Source organism: Aotus nancymaae, unplaced genomic scaffold (genome assembly GCF_030222135.1).
Source record: "Aotus nancymaae isolate 86718 unplaced genomic scaffold, 86718_ANA_hifiasm-v0.15.2.pri h1tg000065l, whole genome shotgun sequence".
NCBI lineage: Eukaryota > Metazoa > Chordata > Mammalia > Primates > Aotidae > Aotus > Aotus nancymaae.
The window spans coordinates 9023005-9048255 of NW_026988480.1; the positions used below are offsets into that span (position 1 = coordinate 9023005).

Below are 25251 nucleotides of genomic sequence, written 5' to 3' on the forward strand. Positions count from 1 at the left end.
CACTTTTCTTGCCTTCATGGGTTACTTGAACATTTTGTAGGATTCCATCTTGTTTTATTTACAGTGTTTCTGAGAATATTACTTTGTATACATTTCTTGGTGGTTTCTTCTGGGCATTGTGATAGACATACATAACTTATCATGACATATTGTCATTGATGTTTTACCAATTTGAGTGAAGTATTGAAACCTTACTTCCATGTAAGTTCCTTCATCTTCTCCATTTAAGGAACATAATTGTATCAAGTGCTCCTACATCCATTGAGTTCACAACAGATATTGTGATATTTTTGCTTCAACTATCACATATTATTTCACAAACTCATGGGAAAAAGAACACCTATTGTATTTACCCCATCTTTACCTAGTAAATTGTCATTCTTTATGAAGTTTCAACACTTCTTTTTTATTGTGATTAAAAATTGCATAACCAAACTTACTGTCTTAATCACTTTTAAGTGCACAATACAGTACTGTTAACCATATGCATATTGTTGTGCAAAAGATCCCTATAACTTGTTCGTCACACAAAACTGAAACTCTATGCCCATTGCACAACTCCCCTTTCCTCCCTTCTCCCCTCAAGCCCTGGCAACCATCATTCTATTTTCTGTTTCTAAGAGTTTGACTACTTTAGATAACTCATATAAGTGAAATCATACAGTACTTGTATTTGTCTTTTTGTGACTGACTGACTTCACTTGTCATAATGCTCTCAAGTTTCATCCATGTTGTATCATGTGTCAGAATTTCCTTCCTTTTAAATGTTGAGTAATGTTTTATTGTATCTGTATGCCGCATTTTCTTTATTCATCTGTCAATGGACATTTAGGTTGTTTCCACCTCTTAGCTATTGTGATTAATGCTGCAATGAACATGAATGTGCAGATATCTATTCAAGAGCCTGTTGTCAACTCTCTTGACTATTATTTTAGCTATTGATGCTATTACAAATGGGATTGCTTTATTAATTTTCTTAATGTATTGTTCATTATTATTGTACAGAATCACAAATGATTTTTGTGTGTTGGTTTTGTATCCTGAAACTTTACTGAATTCATTTATTAGTTCTAATAGACTTTTGTGGAATTTTTAGGGTTTTTACCTGTAAGAGTATATCATCTGTGAACAGAGAAAATTTAACTTCTTCCTTTCTTATTTGGAAGTCTTTTATTCTTTTCTTGCCAAGTTGTCCTGGCTAGGACCCTCAGTACTATGTTGAATATAAGTGGTGAGAGTGGGCATATACTTGCCTCATTCCTAATCTTAAAGGAAAGACTTTCAATTTTTCACTGTTGAGTATGATGTTTGCTGTGGCCTTTATTATGTTGATGTAATTTCCTTCTATTCCACGTTTGTCGAAGTTTTTTTGTTTTCATTAAAGAGTGTCGAATCTTGTCAAACGCTTTTTCTGCATGAATTGAGTTGACCTTATGGGTTTTTTTCCTTCATTCTGTTAACATAGTATATTGAATTGATTGGTTTTCATATTTAGAATCATTTTTAGTTTCCACTTGGTCATACAGTATAGTTTTTAATGTATTATTGAATTCACATTCTTGGTGTTTTGTTTATGTTTTTATGTTAATATTAATGAGGGATATTGGTCTATAGTGTTAAGCAGAATTCACTCCTAGAGAAGGACTCTAAAAACACCTTGCCACTTTCTGCTTAGGTTCTTAAGATCTAGAAGGCAGTTGGGTACAAATCCTGTTGCCACAGAACAAGTCTGCTAAGATAGACATACAACACGTCATGCAAAGGAACTTTATTACTTATAGGTAGGAGGCAAGAACCAACAGAAGCCAAGGACCCACAGCCAAGAATGACTCATGAAAGCTGCCCCGGGTGAATAGAATCTTGTCTGTGCACATCCCACTTTGTAGGACCTGAAACAGCCTTCTCTGGGCTTTTATACCTCAGGGACAAGTGGGATTACTGAGCAAAAGCTTTGCAGAACCTCCTGTTCTAGCAGGGATGAGGACAAAGTTCAGGCTGTTCTGGACAGTTCCTCCTCATCTCAGGGTGCTATGTCCTCAGCACACCCTAGAGTTATCCAGAAAACTACCAGTGGGAGAGCTGGATGGGCCAAGGAAACTCAAGAAACCCATCCTATACCTAATTTTCTTTTTTTCTAGAACTTTTGTATAATTTTGGTCTCAGGGTAATGCTAGAATCACAAAATAAGTTAGAAAGTGTTTCTTCCTCTTCAATTTTGTGTAACAGTTTGAGAAAGATTGGTGTTAATTCTTTAAATGTTTGGCAGAATTCTCCAGTGAAATCATCTGGTCCCAGGCTTTTCTTTTTTGAGAAGTTTTTGATTCCCTATTTAATCTCCTGATTAGTTATAGATCTGTTCATATTTTTTATTTCTTCATAATTTAGTCTTGGTAGGTTGTATTGTATGCAGCCAAAGCCCTTGGCCCTCAAAAGGCTTGCTGAAATATCAACTCACAGAAGCCTGATTAGTTGGAGAAGAGGCATACAAATTTATTTAACGTGTACACACAGGAGTCCTCAGGATGAAGACTCAATCCCTCAATTTGGTACAGAAGTTGACATACCATCTTGAGGCTACAGAAAGAATGAGATCTCAAAGCTTGGTCAAAAACAGGTTGAGATGGTAAGTCAGGTTTTAGCAGCCAGAAAGGTGATGGAAGAGAGAAAGGAAGAGCCTTAGCTAGCAGAAGTGGTCTTGTTATGTAGACAAAACCTCACAGGTAGAAGCCCTCAGAAAAAATAGATGCTAAAAGTTTCTTTCAGATCTTTAAGGTACCAGGCTCTCGGTGAATCTTTCCTAGATCCAAACAAGGAAAGAGCTGGCAGCATTAAGGCACATTCCCCACAGGTCTCAGATGCAACTCCCCGCGACAAAAGACAGCCTTGCAGGGCCACTTCTGTTTGCTGGCCCTCTGGCAGACATCTCAAAATATGTTAAGGAAATGTATTTTGGGATAAAATATTTTTATTTCTTTCAGTATGTTTCTGGAAACCTATCCGTTTCTTCTAGGTTACTCAACTCCTGGCATAGAACTGCTCATAACAGTCTCTAATGATCCTTTTCATTTCTGTAGCATCAGTTGCAATAACCCTATAACACTTTCATTTATAATTTTGAGTCTTCTCTCTTTTTTCTTAATCTAAAGTTTGCAATTTTATTGACCTTTTCTGAAAACCAACTCTTAGTTTTATTTTTCTATTATTTATTCTCTGTTTTATTTATTTTTGCTCTAATAGTTATTGTTTTCTGCTTTCCCCTAACTTTGGGTTTAGTTTGTTCTTTTTCTAGTTCCTTGAGGTATAGAGTTAAGTTGTTGATTTGATATTTTGTTACTTTCTTAATATAGATGTTTACTGCTATACACTTTCTTCTTGATACTGCTTTTGGCTGCATCTCATAGTGTTTGGTGTTCTGTGTTTTTATTTTCTTTTGTGTCAGGACATTTTTTAGTTTCCCTGTTGACTTCTTGACCCATTGGTGTTCAGAGTGTGTAGTATAATTTCTACATTTTTTAAAAAATTTTCTAGTTTCCCTTGTGCTATTGATTTCTAGCTTCATTCCATTGTGATCAGAAGAGATAGTTGGTATGATTTCAATCTTCTTAAATTCATTAACACTTGTTTTGTGGCCTAAAATGTGATCCATCCTGGAGCATGTACCATGTTTCACTTGAGAAGAACGTGTATTCTGCCATTGTTGGTTGGAGTGGTGTGTGTTGGATGTGATGTCAGAGGTGAAGCATTCTGGGAGTATTGAGAGTATATAAGAGTGCAGTAAGAGATGATTAGTTTTCACATTATTCAAGTAGATAGTCATTTGCCCTTGGGCCCAGCAATCCACTTCCAGGACTTTATGCTGAAAATATACTTCTAACAACATAAGGATACATACACAAAGATCATTCACTACAATATTATTTGTAATTGCAAATATTGGAAACTATTTAATGTCCATACATATAAGAAATTGGTTGAATAAACTATGGAACATAGATACAATGGAATGAATACCATACAGGTATAAAAAAAAGAATGAAAAAGAGCTCTATAAAGGAATATGGAGTGATTGTCAAGAGATAGGATTAAATGAAAAAAAGTAGTGTATGTCATATGCTACTTTTTGTCAGAAGGGGAAATTTCAAAATACATATTATCTGCTTATCTTTTTAAAAAACAGTTTGGGAGGCTGAGGCAGGCTGATCACCTGAGGTCAGGAGTTCAAGACTGGCCTGAACAATATGATGAAACCCCATCTCTACTAAAAATGTAAAAATTAGCCAGGTGTGGTGGCATGTGCCTGTAATCCTAGCTACTCAGGAGGCTGAGACAGGAGAATCTCTTGAACCCGAGAAGCAGAGGTTGCAGTGAGCCGAGAGGGGAGGAATGAGGTGTATGAGGCAGAGATATTTCTCTGAGTGTGCCTTTTTATATCATTTGACTTTTGGAAGCATAATGAGGTTCTATACATTCAAAAAACTAAAGAGAAGAAGGAAAAGTTGTAAGAAACTAAAACCAGAAGCAAGTGGAAACTAATGAACCCTGCAGTATTTCAAATAAGCACCAAAACTTATAGGGAATAGGTGACAGATAACAAATAGTCCTAGAAACTTCTGAAAGCAGCATTGCACTGTAGAGCCACACTCTTGGAAGGGATGTGGAAGGGAGTGTGATCGCCCAAGGAGTTCTTCTTGCCAGCAGCCCAGAAAAGCCAATACACTGAGAACAGCAGGAGTTACAGCAGAGAAAGAGTTTAATAATCACAATGGCAGCCAGGAGAGGAGACACGAGATATTTCTCAAATCTGCCTCCCTGAAAATTCAGAGGCAATGGGTTTTAAGGGTACTTTGGTGGGCAGGGGGCTGGGGAACTGAAACAATTGATTGAGAATGAAATAACAGAGGTGTTGAAACTGTCTTCATGCAGCTGAGTCAGTTCCCAGGAGGGAGTCACAGGACCAGTTGAGTCAGTTACTTGGTGTCAGTCACAGATCCAGGTGGTGTCTCTTGGTCTATCAAAATGCTAAATCTGAAACATATCTCAATGACCAGTTCTTTAGGTTTCACAGTAGTGATGTTCTCTACAGGGGCAGTTGGGGAAGTTACAAATCTTGCAACCCCCAGTTATGTGACTCCAGGGCAGTAAGCACTATAGAAAAGCAAGCTAAGCAAGTAGTGGCATGCTATTGTTTCACTGTGCCTATTCTTCAGCAAAGTTCTAGCCTCTACCCTAATGCTAAGCTGTGGCCTTTTATTAGCTTTTCAAAGGGCAGTTTTAGTCCCCAAACAAGAAGGGGTTAATTTTGGGAAAAGGATATCATCACTCTTGCTTTAAAGTTAAACTGTAAAGTAAATCCCTTCCATATTTAGTTTGGCCTATATGAAAAAATGAATAGAGGCAGTTATCTTGCAAGGTTAGAAGGAGGACAGAGTCACCTATGTTAGATTTCTCTCACTGTTACAATTTTTCAAAGGCAGTTTCAGGAACATGGCAATCAGATGCTAATCTCTTTTCAGTCTGTTTGATTTTTCTACTGGCATGGGCAAAGCAACTCTGAAATTATTTTGTTTTATTTTAGACAGAGTCTTGTTCTGCTGCCCAGGATGGAGTTCGGTGGCACTATCTTGGCTCACTGCAACCTCCACCTCCCAAGCTCAAGTGATTCTCATGCCTCAGCCACCCGAGTAGTTGCGATTACAGGCATGCGCAACCAGGCCCAACTAAGTTTTGTATTTTTAGCAGAGACAGAGTTTCACCATGCTGTCCAGACTGGTCTTGAACTCCTGGCCTCAAGTGATCCACCTGCCTCAGCCTCCCAAAGTGCTGGGATTACAGGCATGAGCCACTATGCCTGGCCTGAAATTATTTTAGATTACAGTACGATTGAGCAATTCAGCCAATGTGTTGACATTGTTAGGAGTCAGGTTCTTGTTGTGGAGGACAAAATGCCAGAAGGCAAGAGTTAGAACTGGAAGTATCAAGGTAAATTCATGATTTCTGAATTACATATACGTGTGAATGAATACATGGATGTATGTGATTATACTGATGTGTGTATGGAGGTCTGTGTGGAGGTGTGTTTGTGTATCTTTATAACCTATTATCTGTCTATAACATATCTATTATCTATTTATAACCTATCTTTAATCTCTATCAATCACCTATCTATAATCTATCATTTATCCATCTATTTAGCTATGATCTATTTATCTATTAATATATTTCCTAAGAGGGTAAAGAAGCAAAAACAACCCAGGATCTTGGTCACCACTATTACCATTGCCAAAAAAATTTAGCGCTCCTTGGGAAAATGATTGACTCCAGGCTGTAGCAGAGTGGGTACAAAATAAGCTGAGGGCATCTTGTTGTAATGAAACATAAGGAAGTGCTCAAAAAAATGATGCAGGAATATCTCAAGGGCACAAGGGTCTGCTTTAAGGTGCTCCAGTAGGTCAAATCTGGGACAATTTGAGTGCCAAAATAATTGAATAGATTGATGAATTATAAACCACTGGAAGAAACAGAAATTCACGAGTCCACACCAATAACAGATAGATAAATAAGTAGGAGTGAAGAGAGGGCTCTTGTCACAGTAGAATTCTGAGGACCAAATGGTAAAGGTGGAAAGGGTCTTAGAGTTGAAAAATCATCATTTTTCAACCATCATAGTAAACACTGGTCCATGCAACAATCTTTAATTGAAGATATACAACTTACTACAGTGCTATTCTGGCCAGGAATAAATAATGCATAACCTGAATCTTCTTGTGGGAAAATATCAGACAAACCCAAAATGAGGACCATTCTAATACAAGGATAAAAGATGAGAGAGGGAGCATATTATTTTTAATGTCCATGTTATAAAAGTTAAAAAAAAAAAAAAAAAACACCTAAAGAATGGGTCTATGTTTAAGGAGACTGGAAAGGTGTGATGCATGCAATACTGATCCCAGGCAAGAATTATGCGATTATACTGGAGGGGAATTCAAAACTCAACTAAGGCCGGGTGCAGTGGCTCACACCTGTAATCCCAGCCCTTTAGGAGGCCGAGGCAGGTGGATCATGAGGTTAGGAGTTCGAGATCAGCCTGGCCAATATGATGATACCCCACCTCTACTAAAAATACAAAAATTAGCTGGGTGTGGTGGTGCACAACTGTAGTCCCAGCTGCTCGGGAGGCTGAGGCAGGAGGATAGTTTGAACCTGGGACCTGGAGGTTGCAGTGAGCCAAGATCGTGCCACTGCACTCCAGCCTGGGTGACAGAGCAAGACTATGTCTCCAAAAAGCAAACAAACAAACAACAACAACAAAAAAAAGAAAACCTCAACTAAAAACTTTATTGGGGCTACTGATAAAATTGGACAATGGATAGTATGTTAAATTTGCTGATGATAATTTAACACTTGCCATTCTACTGTAAAAAAGTTAATAACTAAACATTTGGCATTCTGCTTTCCTCTCTTCTCTCCCATTTGTTTATTTAGTTATCTATTTATTATCAGTGTGGACTCACGATTGTTCATTCTTTCTTAGAACATGGGCTAATGGATTTGTATATATTTAAGTGCTTTCAATCACTATCATGGTTCTTCTTTTATGGGCAAATTGCCACAACTTTCACTTGTGAGAGTCCCTTGCAGGTTGGCTTTTGTGTCCCTTAATCTTTAATTATTTGTAATAGTTTTAGTGTTTTTTTTTTTTCTTACTTTCTGGCACATGCACACACATACAAATACTCTAGGCAAACGTATCCCTTCCTGGCTCTCATTGGAGAGAAGTACTGGATACCATCTCTGGGGTCCCCATGCATGTAAGGAGGTAGCGTTGCTGTAAGGCCATTTCAGCTGTCAGAGCAGGACAAGGTAACTTTTCATAAAGCACAAATTTATATTGATATTTCCAGCTCAGGTTTAACATGACAGCATCCCTACCTAAAAATTATTTTTATTCTAGTAATTGTACTTCCTTTTATATTATACTTTAAAAGTCTCAATTCTTAAAAAGTAGGTGATTCATATGAAATACAAGGAAAAAATGATAATAATAATAACACCAATATCATTATGAACAAACTACTACAGAATGCAGCTTACAAATGTCTTGTGAGACTCCTTTTGTCTTTAGAATGAGCCCCTCTAAGAATGTGTAGTTAGATCAGTTTGTTCTGAGATCACTCATGACTTCTCTGTGTGACAGGAGAAGGACTCTGGTAGGTCATATGATCAGACTATCTGAGTTTGCTTTCAGTTTAAACGTGCTGACATTCTATTAGCTGACAGATCTAGGTTCCTAGAAGATGGTGGCTGTCAGCTACCAGCCTATTCTTGGTAATATTCAGTTACTGGAGAAGAAAGGAGGGCCGCTGACCATTTCGAGACAACAGAAAGATTTGAGCAAAGTTTTCTTTTACCACGATCTGGTCATCTCAAGGACTTCCTGCCAAATTTTAAGCATAGAAATTCTCTGTTGGACAAGCCAATTCTGTTTCCTTCATTTATTATTTAATATTATTAAAAACCCACATACCTTCACCTTTCTTTCCAAGCTGCAAGTTCTTTCTTTCTTCTTATAAAATGCAGCATTCCTTTAGTAACCTAATTACCATGCACTGTATTATAATGAAGTTTCAGAGAATCCTTCCTCTTCTCTCCTTTCCTCTCCCTCAAATACTCAGCACCATGGATAATAGCAAAGTCCTTGGCTTCAACCTTGATTCTGCTCTCGTCTCTTGTCTGTCAGCTGTTAAATAAATTTATGGGAGGCTGTTGTTTTGGACTAAGCGCCTGCACTGGCCCCAGCAAACCAGACCAAATCAAAATGGAGTCACTCATGCTAAGTGCCACATAATCAAACTAAACTTTGCAGGCCAGCTTTCCAGAAAATAGGAGATTCATGGTGACCAATTAGAAGGGGACATGTACCTTAGCCACATGATGAGGAAGTCCCCTCTGATTTAACCCTGTACGGAAAGTAACTTTGATATGAGCAATTCTTTTTCATTCCGTTTCTGCTTTCTTCAGTCCTTTCTGCCTATAAAGCTCTCTATATAATTTTATTGTTGTTTTTTTAGGTACAGGGTCTTGCTTAGTCACCCAAGCTGAAGTGCAGTGGCACTATCACAGCTCTTGACTTCCTGGGCTCAAGTGAAGCCTCCTGCCTCAGTCACCCAAAGTGCTGGGACTATAGGCATGACGCACTGCACCCAGCCTTCATTATATTTTATAGAATGAGGTATTGCCCAATTCTGGAATTGCAAATAAAAACCAATTAGATCTTTAACCTAAATTTGTTGTAATTTTCGTTTTGACACAAGAAATATTATAGGTAATACTGGCCACATAATTTATGAGGCCCCATGCAAAATAAAAATGTGGGATCCCTTGATCATAAATTATTAAGAATTTCAAGATGGAGATGGCAGCACATTAAACCCACGATTTGTCTTCAAAATAGGTCCAGAATCTGACTCCTCACCACGCTTACTGCCGCTCCCCTGGGAGCAGGGGAGCATTTATCTGTGGTCGTCCATCCCCCACTGGTCAAGGGTCACCCCATGGGATGTTTACTCCCTCACACAAGTATGAGCACCGGTGGGTTCCAGTCAGGGTCCCACTGGGTTATTTGCTGTATCTGTAGCCAGAGTAAAGGGTTGGTTCAAAGCATGTGAGACAGACACAAGAGGTACTCAATACAGCCTTAGAAAAATAGAGCATCTAACTGTCTATATTTGTACCCACTCTTTGTCATCATTTTCCAGTACACTGGAAACATGAGAGTGGAGACTTCTGCCTGCTTTGCCTGCTACTGTATCTCCAATGCTCAGAACAGTGCTTGGTACAAACTTAGTGCTCATCAAATGTTTGTTGAATGAATGATTAGATGGTTTACTCCATCAACTAACTACAGCATTGGTGTGACTCCAGAAACTACATTAATTTTTTTAGTTGTTTGTTTTATATTTATTTTATTTTTTATTTTTGTGCATATATAGTAGGTGTATATATTATGGGGTACATGAGATGTTTAGATACAGACATGCAATATGAAATAAGCACACCATGGTGAATGGGGTATCCATCCCCTCAAGCATTTATCCTTTGAGTTATAAACAATCCAGTTACACTCTTTAAGCTATTTTAAACTGTACAATTACATTATTATTGACTATGGTCTCCTGTTGTGCTATCAAATAGCACAAATACTAGGTGTTATTCATTCTTTTTATTATTTTTTTTTTGTACCCATTAACCATCCCCATCTCTTCCCTGCACCTCCCCACTACTCTTCCCAGGTTCTGGTAACCATCCTTCTACTCTCTATGTCCATGAGTTAAATCGTTTTGAATTTTAGGTCCCACAAATAAATGAAAACGTGATGTTTGTCTTTCTGCGCCTGGCTTATTTTACTTAATGACCTCCAGTTCCATCCACATCTTAGCAAATGACAAGATCTCATTCTTTTTTACGCCTAAATAATACTCCATTGTGTAAATGTATCACACTTCCTTTGTCCATTCATCTGTTGATGGACACTTAGGTTGCTTCAAAATCCTGGCTATTGTAAACAGTGCTGCCACAAATATAGAAGGGCAGATATCACTTCCAGATACTGATTTCTTTTTTTTGAGGGGGGAGTATATACCCAGCAGTGGAATTGTTGGATCGTATGCTAGCTCAATTTTTAGTTTTTTGAGGAACCTCCAAACTATTCTCCATAGTGATTATGCTAATTTACATTCACACCAACAATGCACAAGGGTTCGCTTTTCTCCTCCACATCCTCACCAGCATTTGTTGTCACCTGGATTTTGGATGAAAGCCATTTTAACTGGGGTGAGACTATATCTTATTGTAGTTTTGATCTGCATTTCTCCGATGATCAGTGATGTTAAGCACCTTTTCATATGCCTGTTGTACATTTTGAGAAATGTCTATTCAGTGTCTCCTTTTGAGCAATGTCTGTTCAAATCTTTTGCCCATTTCTTTGTTTGGGTTAGTAAATATTTTTTCTATAGAGTTGTTTGAGCTCCTTATTTATCCCAGTTATTAATTTCTTGTCAAGTGGGTAGTTTGCAAATATTTTCTTTTTTTCTGTGGATTGTGTCTTTACTTTGTTGATTGTATCCTTTGCTGTGCAGAAGCTTTTTAACTTGATGTGATTCCATTTGTCCATTTTTGCTTTGGTTCTCTGCGTCTGTGGGGTATTGCTCAAGAAATTTTTGACCAGAACAATGTCCTAGATATTTGATCAGACCAATATCCTGAGGATTTTCCCTAATGTTTTGTTATAGTAGTTTTATTTCACAGTTTGAGGTCTTAGATTTAAGTCTTTAATCCATTTTGATTTGAGTTTTATATACGAAGAGAGACAAGGGATCTAATTTCATTCTCCTGCATATGGATATCCAGTTTTCTCAGCACCATTTATTGAAGAGACTGTCTTTTCCCAGTGTATGTTCTTGGTACTTTTGTCCAAATTGGATTCATTGCAGGTGTGTAGATTTATTTCTGGATTCTCTATTCTGTTCCATTGGTCTAAGTGTCTGTTTTTATGCCAGTACCATGCTGTTTTGTTAATTATAGTTCTGTAGTATAATTTGCAGTCAGAGAATGTGATTCCTCCAGTTTTGTCCTTTTTGCTTTGGATAGCTTTGGCTATTCTGGTCTTTTGTGGTTTCATATAAATTTTAGGATTTTTTTTTTCTATTACTGTGAAGAATGCCATTGGTATTTTGATAGGGATTGCATCAAATCTGTTGATTGCCTTGGATAGTATGGTCATTTTAACATATTGATTTTTCCAATCCATGAACATAAAATATTTTTCCATAATTGAGTTGTCCTCTTCAGTTGCATTCATTTGTGTTTTAAAGTTTTCACTATAAATATGTTTTACTTATTTAGTTAATTCCTAGGTATTTAATTTTATATGTGGCTATTGTAAATGGGATTACTTTTTAAAATTTCTTTTTCACATTGCTCACTGTTGGAATATTGAAATGTTACTGATTTTTTATGTTGATATGTATCCTGAGATTTTGCTGTATTTGTTTATCAGTTCTAGTAGCTTTTTTGTGGAGCCTTTGGGTTTTTCAAAATATAATCCATATCATCTGAAAGCAAGGATAATTTGATTTCTTCTTTTCTGGTTTGGATGCCCTTAATTTCTTTCACTTATCTGGTTGCTCTAGCTAGGATTTCTGCTACTACATTGAATACAAGTGGCACAGTGGGCATCCTTGTCATATTCCAGATATTAGAGAAAAGCCTTTCATTTTGGCCCCATTCAGTATGTTGGTTGTGGGTCTATAGTATATGGCTTTTATTGTGTTCTATCTCCAGTTTTTTCATGGTTTTGATTATGAAAGGATATTAAATTTTATCAAATGCTTTTTCAGCATCAGTTGAAATGATGATATATTTTTTACCAAGGAACCACATTGTTTAAGGAGCATCTAGCAGGTTGGGCTCCCTTCTTGATTCTTGAACTGAGAACTATAGTTCTGCAATCTAGCCTAGAGTTGGAAACTGAATGTCTTATTGTTATGTATCACTAGGAAAGATATAAAAGATGGGGACAACACAGAGAGAGAGAAACTCAGGTTGTGATCCCAGCCTCAAACGACAAGAGCTTTCTGAATTTAACCCGTTTGGGAGTAGAGCAAGGGTCCTCATGTGGCTGAGAGGAGGCAGAGAGGAGAAAAGCAAGAAGCCATCTCACCAGCTGCACACAGCCTCTTTCTGAAGTTTCCCTGAGCTGCTTTCAGATCCTCTCACAAATTGTTGTGGCTCTGAATTTAAAATAAGATTTGCTCATTTACAAAGGTCCATGTTTCAGGAAGAAAAAGAGTGGTGCCATGATCATTCCTAAATGCATTAAAATTACAAGCACAATTTATATAAAAGAACAACATAAGATAACTTGCAGGAGTTGCCATTTAGAGTCCTCGATGCTCAAACACCAGGAGGAGGCTCATGGTATTGGGTGGGGAGGGGAGAGTGGAGTCTGAAGCTTGCAGTCTGAAGTGAGCAAAGACTCAAAAGGGCTTGAGGTTAGTAGTTCTAGACCAAGAGTTCAAGTTGCCAATTATACATATCTGAAAGGAGTCACATGGTGTTCATCTAATAAAATGCTGAGTTTCTATTATTTCATTGAGTCTTAAATGTTCTTTCACCACCTCCACTTCTCTTTTCCATCTAAATCTCACCCACCCACCCATAACACACAGAAGGCCATATGTAGGTTAATATTTGTTACTATGAAATGAAAAAATGAAGCTGTTTCTAATGATTTAGTGATTTCCACTCCAACAACAGCATGGCGCATGGTGTGTTTTGGTGGAAGGGTCCTGCCTGTCAAGCCCTGAGTTAGCCATGCATCTGTTGCCCTCAGAGGAGCAGATTGACTTAGATGCTGTCATAGTGCAGTGGCCAGGCACCTCAGAATGCACAGTGTTTCCAGGCTCATGGCACTGGCCTCTACCATCAGAAATTCCTGGAGTGTGCTGTTCTCAGTGAAGGATGCAACTAAAAGTGGTTTCACTGGCAAATAATCTCTGACCTACAGTCTAAATATTTCACCTGTTTAAATTACAAATTCACAACTTCTCATTTTTAATTTGAACAAATAAAAGAAAAAAACATCAATTGATATTTGGCTACAAAGTTCAAAATTCTTACATATCTGCAATCTCCAATCCAGTATTTCCTTGCTGCCTGTTTCAAGAAAATTATTCGAAATGTAAGCAAATCTGTATGTGTGTAAATACTCCCACCTCGGCCTCCCAAGGGTAGTGGTTTCAGTTATATAAATTATATAACCTTATAATTTATATGCCAAGCCAAGAAACATTTTAGGATAAAAGGGAAGGTATAAAACTAATTGCAATTATGTAGTTTTTTAAATATATACATAATATACATGTATTTTTAACTGACATTATTTTTTAATATGGTACACTTATAAAAGAGGTCTAGTTGCAAAATATTGTAAAAATTGTTTTTTCTAAAAGATAACATATTGGTCTACATTACCATAAAAGAAAAGCTTTCCTGCCTGGCGTGGTGGCTCATACCTGTAATCCCAGCACTTTGGGAGTTCTAGACCAGCCTGGCCAACATGATGAAACCCTGTCTATACCAAAAATACAAAATTAGTTGTTTGTGGTGGTGATGCCTGTAATCCCAACTACTTGGGAGGCTGAGGCTGGAGAATCGCTTGAACCCAGGTGACAGAGGTTGCAGTGAGCCGAGACTGTGCCACTGCACTCCAGCCTGGGCGACAGAGTGAGACTCTGTCTCAAAAAAAAAAAAAAAAAAAAAGATGAGAAGCTTTCCTATAATTTCCAATTTTAAACAACAGTTTTATCTAAAAATTTTTAAAAATATAACATGAGGGAACATCTGGCATGTCTCCATACTTGAATAAGTTCCATAGCCAATGTGTTCCTAATGTACTGTCACATCAACAGCTACATGGACTTGCAGCCTTGTGAATGAGCCACCTTGGAAAGAGACATCACGGTCCCAGGGGCACCTCCAGCTGACTGCTGTCCCGGCTGACGTTTAACTGCAATCTCATTACAGACCCCTAGCCAGGAATGCCAAAAGACCCTTCCAAGCCACTTCCAAATCCTTGACCCCCAGAAACTGTGAGAGATAATCAATATGAATTGCTTTAAGCCACTCCATTTTGGGTGACTTGTTACTCGGCAACAGACAACACAAGCAACTTGTCATTTGTCTCCTGCTGCCCCACCTCTTATTTGTTCACTGGTTTATCTTCTTTCCTGTCTTTCTTGAAGTATTGATTATTTTCTCATTTCCTCTCCTCTATTGACATTCTAGCTGTATCTCTGTAGCGTGTTTTAAGGGTTACTTAATTGGCAACGCCGAACACCCACGACTGACAAAATGTACCCTGACTGAACAGTATTCTGCCACATGTATAATGCAACATGAAACATGATACATGTAACCTTATACACACAACATTATAATGTCATAATGCAAACTGTAGCAGCCAAAACCTTCCTAGCGTTTCTGCTACTGTTCTCATCAATTTTTCTTTAAAACATTATCCCCAATACATTATTATTACTCTCTCTTGAAATAGTAAACTGACTTTTAAATAATTTTTTTTTTTTTTTTGAGGCATAGTCTTGCTCTGTTACCCAGGCTGGAGTGTAGTGGCACAATCTTGGCTCACTGCAACCTCTGCCTCCTGGGTTCAAGTGATTCTCCAACCTCAGCCTCCCAAGTAGCTGTGACTACAGGCAAGCACTGCCACACCTGGCTAATTTTTGTATTTTTAGTACAGGCAGGGATTCACCATGTTGCCCAGGCTGGTCTCAAACTCCTGACCTCAAGTGATCCGCCCGCCTTGACCTCCCAAAGTGCTGGGATTACAGGCGTGAGTCACCGCGCCTGGCCTTAAATAATTCCTAAAAAGAAAGAAAAATCATCTTTTATATTTATCCGCATGTTTACCTTTTCCAGTACTCTTTCTGTTGATCTGAATTTCTATCTGCTATCCTTTCCCTTTAGCCTGAAGTTCTCTTGTCATTCCTTGTAGTGCAGGTATGCTGATGGAAATTTTTCTCAGCTTTGGTATACTGAAAGTTTATGTTATTTTCATTTTTGAGCATCTCTATGTATCAAATTCTAGGTTGTCATTTGCTTCTCCATCAGCACTTGGTTCTGTATTGACGAGGAATGAGTGATGATCAGTTCTTTTTATTGCTCCTAGTATATCATAGTCTCTTTTCTCTGGCTATTTTAAAGATTTTTTTCCCCTTTGTCTCTAGTTTTCAGCAGTTTTCATTTGGTTTGCCTTGATGTGATTTTCCTGGAGGGCAGGGGACTTGGGGTGATGAATGTATTTATACAATTTGGGATTCCTAAATTAGTGGGTTAATGGGCTTGATCTTTCCATAGGTATATGCATATTTTATCGAATACGTGTATACTCCATATTTTCCTCTCTTCTGTCTCTGGACACCATGTATGTGTATGTTAGACCACTAGGTATGGTTAAACATATCATTGAAGCGCCATTCATTTTTTGCAATCTTCTTTATTTTTATCCCTTATGCTTCAGTTTGGAAGGTTTCTGTTGTTCTTTCTTTAAAATCACTTATCCTTTCTTCTGTTACATCCATACTCCTGTAAGCCTAGCCAGTGAATTTTCTACTTCAGATATTGTACTTCTCACCTCTGAGATTTTCACGAGGTTCTTTTTATAGCTTTCAAATCTCTCCTGAAATTTCCTTCCCTCTCCATTTATGATAGTTAGTTATTCCTGTGGACTTTATAAGCATGTTTACCATAAGCATTTCAAAATCCTTGATGCTGAGCCCAGCATCTGGGTCTTTGTGAGTCTATTTCTAAGACTAAGTTTTCTTGACTGTGAGTCATAGTTTCTTCACTTATCTATGAAATACATTTCTATGCCAGGATTTATTAATTTAGTAAGAACATTGGTTTTCTATGACCTGTACTCCACTAAAATGTGTGTTCATATTTACCACAAAAATGTATCTTCAATATCAATTTTTAAATTAAATTTACAGTAGCATTCACAATTATTTCAGATGTTCTATTTTCTATGGCGTAAACTTCTAAAACCTTCATGTCGACTCCATGAATTAGATGAAAAGAATTAAACGCTTTTTATTAATCAATTTTCCATTTAAGGTACATAATGACCCCAACAAAACGGACGTGATGTGACTGATTTTGAAGTTCTTTGCCTGCGAATGGAGGCCGCATAATAACAGCTGCGGCTTAGCTTTGCTGTTCATACATGCAAAAAATCTAGAACTAAAGAAAAAAAATGATTTACAACCGCAGACATTTGATCTAAAAAGTCATGCTTCCCAAAATGATGTCTTCACGCAGCTTCTGTCATCGTGTCACTCCGTCATTAGGTTTTCACCTTTGAGCACCATGTTCTTAAAATAACTGCTGACTTTTAAAGCAAAAGCTGATGATTTCTCAGCAATTTTTTTTCTTTTGGAAACTGGTGGCCTTTTGCCTTTGTGTCTCCAAGGTATGCCATGCTGTTCGTCCTTCAGATTTAATCATATGTTCAAGCTGACACTCCACTCACTGCACATGCATCTCACGAACTGTTAGACAAACCCACAGAAGCCACTGGAAGTGCAAGTGGTGTGCTACCCATCTCATCCCAGTGTATTTTTCTGTATTTGTCATAAGACTTAATTAAAAACTGAAAACCCAGGATAAATATATGGGAGTCCAGGACACTAGGATGGTCATGAGGCAATTGGGACATATAGTGACTCTAGGTATACACATGCCTTGCAAAGTTATTGTGAAGATGCAGCTGGTGGACTTTTGCTCATGCTTCAGGATTCCATCCATGCACCACTTGCTGGTAGCTGCCTTTTCATTCCCCCGAACATTCAACCATTGAGCTACTGCTGTGCTGAGGCCCCAAAGTTGTGGGTCTGGGCATTCTTTACTGTGCCACCTTTTCAGTGGCACTGACTATATGGAGATGACACCTCATATAGATTTCTTCATGTTCGTGGGGGGAGTTTCAGTGCTTACACATGAAAAAGGGAGGCTGTTCTTTGATTTTCAAGGTGTACACCGTTTGATCACATCTCTCCCTTCTGTCAATACAGATTGTGCCCACAAAACTCAAGTTGTTCCATAATTTATTATGTTCAGTGTTGTGCATAATAGAGTGCTACAGCTTGTCATTTGGCATTAGTTCTTAAAGGGTTGGTGTGGCCCATATATGTAAATCATGTGCCGTACAGGCATGCACATTCTGAATAGGATGTGATCTCTGCAGTGGCAGATGTCACCTTGCTCAGCGGGAACCTCCATCTCTAAGAGGTTTTTAAAGTAGATATACATCTTTGATGGAGACATTAATACTTCATGAGCTTGGAAATACTGCTTGAGGGAAGAGTTTTTTAGTCAGTTTCCAGTACCCATTAAAATTCATGTGCAAATTATTCTGGGGAGTTTTTAGTTCGTAGTCCATCAGTAACTAGTGAGCCAGCTGGATCACATGTGCCATGGAAGGAAAGCACTTGCGTAGCCAATTCCGTGTAACATGTTATACCACTTTAAGTTGTGGGGGGTGGCTGCTAATTGCTATGAAGTTGGTAAAATTTGGAACAAACATGCCTCAGGAAGCACAAGTATAAGTAAGAGATGACTCCCTAGCTTTAGGAAAGTTAAGGCTGAGGCTTTTAGGGGGTGTTAAAGCCTGGTTTTGACAGCTGAGTTTTGTCATAAGAGGCTGCTGTTGACACCTGCTTTAGGAATTCACGTCATCCTAATACACTGCACAAATTCCAGCCCACCTAAGTTGTGCCTGCCACAATAGAAATGTCAAAATTGTATACGCCTATTACTGGAGCAATAATTCAAATTCAACTAAACTGATATTTATTGAGCATTTACTCTGCAACAGACCTTGCATTCACAGCCGGGGATTTATGGCTCTGACCCTGAAGGAGCCCACAGTCTTGTAAGATCCACTGAAGTAAAAAAAATGACAGTAGAGTGGTGTGGAGTATGTGTGAGCAGAACAGGGAAAAAGACGTAGGAATGGCACCAGCAGGGGAAGCTTCTAGAGAGTGGCCAGGCTGCACCACAATCTGCAGAATGAAGAGGTCTAGAAGCCCACCAGGCGGGGGTTGGGGAAAACAGTGTTTGTGAAATCAGCTGTATCTTCACCTTTTTTGTGAATTAGGTAGGCCCCAGGTAAGTAAGGGAATAGGTGGGGGGTGCCTGCACACTATTCCATTCAAGGAAATGTAAGACATGGGAAAGAGGAGAGAGAAGTAGTCATTCAGGGTCATTCTCAGGCTGTTCTAAGGCACTTGGGCTTCCTCCTGAACAGAGGAAGGTGGATGGTTGAATGGAATTACACTGGCAAACATAGGCTCTTTCTGCAGATAAAGAAGTGGAGGGCAAAAAGGCAGGCAGCAGTGCAACGGCAATCGGTTACCAGGAGGAGTTCCGGCCTGGAGGGAGGACGAAAGGGAGGAGGGAGAGGAGGGAGGAGGGAGAAGAGGGAGGTTGCTTATACCACTCTCCTGGTCCCTCCTCTGCTTTTCCAGTTCCTCCTTTGCTCTCTTCCACCTGTCCAGCCACTGCCAAGCTGGCTGCATGGCCGTTTGGGGAGGCTACAGCAGAGCCCACTCCTTCCTGGCCTGGCCTCCACGTGGCAGTATCCAAAACTTGGAAATTGACAAGCAGTTACCGGTGTTGCTCCACTCACGATGGTTTGACTTTATGCAGTTCAAAACAGTTCAGTAGAAAGCAGGACAACAGGGCCAGGTGCAGTGGCTCATGCCTGTAATCCCATCACTTTGGGAGGTAGAGGTGGGCAGATCACCTGAGGTCAAAAGTTCTAGACTAGCCTGGCCAACATGGTGAAACCCCATTTCTACTAAAAATACAAAAAATTAGCCAGCGTGGCGGTGGATGCCTGTAATACTAGCTGCTTGGAAGGCTGAGGCAGGAGAATCAGTTGAACCTGGGAGAAGGAGGTTGCAGTGAGCCGAGATCACACCATTGCACTCCAGCCTGGGTGACAGAGTGAGACTCTGTCTCGGATAGGAAAGGAAAGGGAAAGCAAAAGGGAAAAAGGAAAGGAACCATAATTGCTGTGGGGCTGGACAGTAATGAGGGTAAACAGCAGCCACTCTAAAGAGTACTGTGCTGCCAGATGGTTTTGTCCAACTGCAGGCTCAGTGAGTGTTCTGGGCATGTTTAAGGTAGGCTAGGCTAAGCTGTGATTGGTAGTTTAGGTACATCAAATCTATTCTAACTGAGGATATTTTCAGTTTATGATGGGATTATAAACTGGATGTGGTCCCATCATGAGCTGACCAGCATCTGTTACGGGTGTTTTCTCGCATCCCACTGGGTCCGCCCTCCACTCCTGGAGATTTCTCATTTTCTAGACCTGTGTCCTTTGTCCAACTTTCTAAATTCTATTGTTTGGGATGGTTTGCATTTCGTTGTAGAACACGGGGAATAGCACAGATGGTTCTTGTCCAGCTGCAGGGCAAATCATTTCCACGGGGTACAGAAGCTATCCCCAAAGGATAGAGTCGGTTGCCTTATGTCTCTCAGTGCCTCAGCTTATTTGTATCTCTTAGGAAATTTATTTCAGTATTTGTTTGACTGAAAGACTCTAAAATGTCTTCCTCAAATTCTCTTTTGAATCAGGATTAACATCTCATTCGTTCTTTCATCATTTAAAGACTGGAGATTTTGGACTCCGTTTCATTTGATACTTGTACGAGAGTCATGGGTTTTGTTTGGTTTTGAAATTAAAGTTATACGCTGTCTTCTTGAAGCCAAAGGGGAGAACCGGAATTCCCTATCATCATACACAGCCAAGTATTTAACGATCGCTGCCTCTGTTCAGTGTCTCTCCCTCCCCACCCTCCCCAAGCGTGGTGGCCTCAGCTGTGACTCAGCTGGGAACTAGTTACTCAATCAGCAGGAGTTAAAACACATCCTGTGATCTGACATTGCCAAGCAACTTTGTAAGCTCTGTCCTGGAGGATTTCAGTGAAGGGTAGCCCTTTCCTTTTCCTAACATTTCCAGGCCTGAACAGGTGCTCCTCTCCCTCACATCCCACTCCCTCTCATCCTTCTCCACTCCCTCATTATAAACAATGCTGCAGGAGACTTTCTCTCATTTATCTCCCTGTGCACATGCGTGACGCTTTCTCTGGGAAAGTACCAAAGTTCGAAATTATTAGATTTATGTATAGACGTTGCCATTATTTTATATTGCCAACTCGCTATGCAAAGTAGCATACTCTGGCATTAGCTCGGTCTGCATAACAAATAACATGGACTGGGCACCTTAAATGATAGACGTTTTGTTTCTCATAGTCCTGGAAGCCCGAAGTCCAAGATCAAGGTGTCAACAGGTTTGGTTTCTCCTGAGTCCTCTCTCTTTGGTGTGTTGATAGCCGTCTTCTCCCTGTGTCCACACATGGTCTTCCCTCCGTGTATGTCTGTATCCTAATCTCTTCTTATGAGGACTCTGATCAAATTGGATTAGGGCCCACCCTAATGAACTCATTTTAACTTAATCACCAACTTAAAGACCCTGTCTCCAAATACAGACACATTCTGAGGTCCTGGGGGTTAGGACTTCAACATATGAATTTTGTGGGATACACAATTTGACCCATAACACTGCTCCATCCTAAATTCCTATTTTTCAACATCCTTGCCAACACATAATTTTGTGAGATTTTTTAATTTTGCAAATCAAGTGAATAAAGTAAATAAAACCTAGATCATTCTGGGTTTAATTGGCATGTTGTTAAGATATAAGAAAAAAACTCAGTTTTTCCTATTATTCTCATAACAATCAACACAGAACGCTTCACCATTCTGGTGACGAAAATGTGTGTGGGGATTTCTCCTCACCAGCAACCAATCAGTTTTTCAACGGACACCAGCTGAGTATCCCCTAATTTAATTCTGACACTGTCTACCTAGAGATAGCTTCAGCTTCCACAAGCTGAGGGCTCAGTCCTGCAAAACTACCCCACTTCAAATGCCAGTCACAAGTCTAGACTTCCATAACTTCTGACCCACTGGTTATAATTCGGATTTCTACAATCCCCTCCTCCAGCTCAATTAATTTGTTAGAGTGGCTCACAGAACTCAGGGAAACACATACTTAAACTTACCAGTTTATTATAAAGGATATTACAATGCACACAAGTAAACAACAACCAGATGGAAGAGATGGCATAGGTGAGAAAAGGGGGCATGGTGAGGCTTGGCGTTTCCATGCTCTCTCTGGGCGCACCACCCTCCAGGAACCTCTGTGTGCTCGGCTATTCAGAAGCTCACCCAAACTCAGTCCTTTTGGGTTTGTATAAAAGTTTCTTCATGTAAGCATGATTGATTAAACTACTGGTCTTTGGTGATCAACTCAACTTTCAGCCTTCCCCAAGGTTGGAGGGTGGGACTGAAAGTCACAACCACCTAATCCTGCCTTGATCTTTGCCGTGACCAGCCCCATCCTGACACTACTTAGAGGCTGCCAGCCATCATTCAACTTGTTAGTGCACAGAAAACACTCTTATTACTCCAGAGATTCCAGGGATTTTTGGAGCTGTAATCAGGAAACAGAGAAGGAAAATCAATATTTCCCAGTATATAACATCTAACATTGAACAACTTTTCTATTTTGCCCATTATTTTATTGGGTGGTTAATATTCCTCTTATTGGCTTACAGGAATCTTTAACGTATCTGGATACTAACCATCTGCCAAACGTATATGTGAAAAGAAAACAGGCAGGGGCAGTGGCTCACGCTTTTAATCCCAGCACTTTGGGAAGCCGAGGCAGAGAGATCACGAGGTCAAGAGACTGAGATCAACCTGGCCAACATGGTGAAACCCAGTCTCCACTAAAAATAGAAAAATTAGCTGGTCATGGTGGTGTGTGCCTGTAATCCCAGCAAGTCGGGAGGCTGAGGTAGAAGAATCAATCGCTTGAACCTGGGAGGCAGAGGCTGTGCTGAGCTGACATCATGCTACTGCAGTCCAGCTTGGCAACAGAGCAAAACTCCATCTTAAAAAAGAAAAAGAAAAGAAAATTTCAGAACCTTCCAAAAATGCCAAGGAGAAAACTAGAAACTGTCGCATGACCCAGCTGTTCCGTGATGCACGATCATTTCTTCCCAACCTTTGTGTTGACATGTTGTACACTAACCATACTCCCTGTGCCTCACACAAACCTAGACTAAATGCCATGGAGAGAGCCACCCCTGTGAGTGCTATGTCTTCACAATAGAGTATTCAGCAACTCCCTTAGAGTGGAATCACTGGTACCCAATCAAATCTTCTCTGTGTATGTTAGCCTTTGTATGGAAAACGCATTCTGTTCAGCACCTACTTTTTTTGCCTGGTTCAACAGTCTTCACTTTTCCCCACACTTTGTGCTTGAACCAACTCTTTTAATTGGATCCTGAGCCTTGTGATTATTGTAGGTTGACATGTGCTTTGCATTTGCCTTCTACTAATCAGTAACTCATCTTTTCACTTGTAAACTGGTGTCTTTTAGTGAGTATATGTTTAAAATACTAATATAGCCAAGTTTATCTTTATGACTTGCTCTGCCTCTCTTGTATAACTAAACGTCCCCTGCTTAGAAGTATTAAATGTATTCTCTATGTTTCTTTCCCCATGGATTTTAAAGTCTTACTTTTTGCATTTAGATATGTAATCAAAGTACAATTAATTTTTATGTGTGATGTGAAGTAAAGATTCCGTTTTTCCCAATAGAAATAACCAATTACTTTGGCTTTGCTTATTACATAGCTAGCCACCTCCTTTCTGATTTGCAGTGTCATGTCTGACACACATTTTCCACTTAAATTTTATGAGCAAAATCAATTTCCAGTTTCTATTTTAAATTTCTTTTCCATTGGTTGACTTTCTGTCTCTGCACCAATGCTATCTCGTTGTTGCTGCTGTTTACTGAGGCCTTGTAAGTCTTTACATCCAGAACAACTTTGTTCTTAGTCTAAGCAATCTCCTGCCTAGTTCACAGAAACCCCCATGGAGATTCTCATTGCCATTGTTTGGAATACATAGATAATTTGGGGAAGAATTGACATAGTTACACTATGGATTCTTCTTATCCATCAACCCAGGAATTCACTTCATTCATTTACATCTTCATTAATGCCTTTTGATAAAATTTCTCTTTTCTTCTTTCTCTTTTTTAATACCAGTCTTGCCTTGCACATCATTTTTAAGATTAATTTTGGAGTACAAATAATTTGGAAGTTCTTATAAATGTTATCTTTTTAATAAAATTTTATTTTCTAAATAATTGTTGCTGTAGTGTAAAAATGCAATTAATTTTCTTTAATTTTAGCTGATAGGCAATCCCCTTGCTAAATCTCTCTCTCTCTCGCACACGCGCTTTTTTTTTTTTTTTTTTTTTTGAGGTGGAGTTTTCCTCTTGTTGCCCAAGGTGGAGTACAATGGTGCCGTCTCGGCTCACTGCAACCTCCACCTCCTGGGTTCAAACGATTCTCCTGCCTCAGCCTCCCACTTAGCTAAGATTACAGGTGACCACAACCACACCTGGCTAATTTTTGTATTTTTAGAGATGGGGTTTTGCCATGTTGGCCAGGTTGGTCTCGAACTCCTGACCTCAGGTGACCCATGCACCTCGGTCTCCCAAAGCACAGGGATTGCAGAGATTACAGGTGTGACCCACTGCACCAGGCCACTAAATCTCCATTTCTAATAATATGTCTCCATATTGTCTACAAATTGATAGAGCTTTGTGTTTTCTACAACAGTTCTTATGCTTTTATTTTATTTCCTCATGCCTTATTGAATTAATCAGGACCTTCTATACAAGATTGCGGAGAAGCAGCAAAAATAGACACTCTTTTTTTATTTCTGTCATTCTGCATTTAGAAAGATGTAAATGATTACATAGATAGTTACTACTTTTCAGGTTATAGACGTTTCCTTCTAGTTCTGATTTTAAGAAAATATATTTTTTAACTTATTGATGCTGAATTTTGTCAAATGCTGTTTTGCCCTTTTTAAAAATTCATTGAGTTGATCGTATAATTTCCTTCAGTTTCTTAATATAGTGAATTTTATTTATACATTTTCTAATGTTAAATCATATGTGATTCCTGGATTAAACTCAACTCATATTGTTTTTCAAATCACTGATGGATTCATGTTGCTGTTATTTTGCTTAGGATTTTTGCAACTAAGTTTGTGAAGACTGATCAGTAACTTTTTCTGTCTCATGCTTAATTGATATCAAGATTGTACTGGCATTTTAGAAAGAGCCAGAGAATATTTCCTATGTTTTTATTCTCTGGAATTTTTATATAATATTGGAATGATCTGTTCTTTAAAATTTTAGAACTTGCTACTAAAATCCTCTGGGTCTGATGTTTTCTTATAGGAAGATTTTAAAGTACTGATTCAATTGCATTAATACATATAAGGCTACTGAAGTTTTCTATTCCTTTTTAAGATCATTTTTTTTTATAGATGTTTACTCATTTCAACTAAATTTTCCAAGTTTATTGGCTCATAGTTCTTTATAATATTTTTCATTTATCCAGGTACTTTAAAAATACTTGTTTATCTATCTTGAAGTAAAGCATATATACATATAGAAAAGCACAAGAATAATAACAGCTTGATGAAAATGTCCAAAGCAAAAAATCCATATAG

General features: G+C 38.8%; 1 long non-coding RNA gene across 1 annotated transcript in view; it reads left to right on the forward strand.

The window, feature by feature from the left end:
* The window catches only part of LOC105722069 (uncharacterized), a 31546-nt gene extending 9163 nt beyond the window's left edge, over positions 1 to 22383 (forward strand). Inside the window, exon 3 of the long non-coding RNA XR_001108485.2 lies at positions 22266 to 22383. This is a non-coding gene — a long non-coding RNA (uncharacterized LOC105722069). The remainder of the gene's footprint in view (positions 1 to 22265) is intronic.
* The last annotated feature ends 2868 nt before the right edge of the window (positions 22384 to 25251 follow it).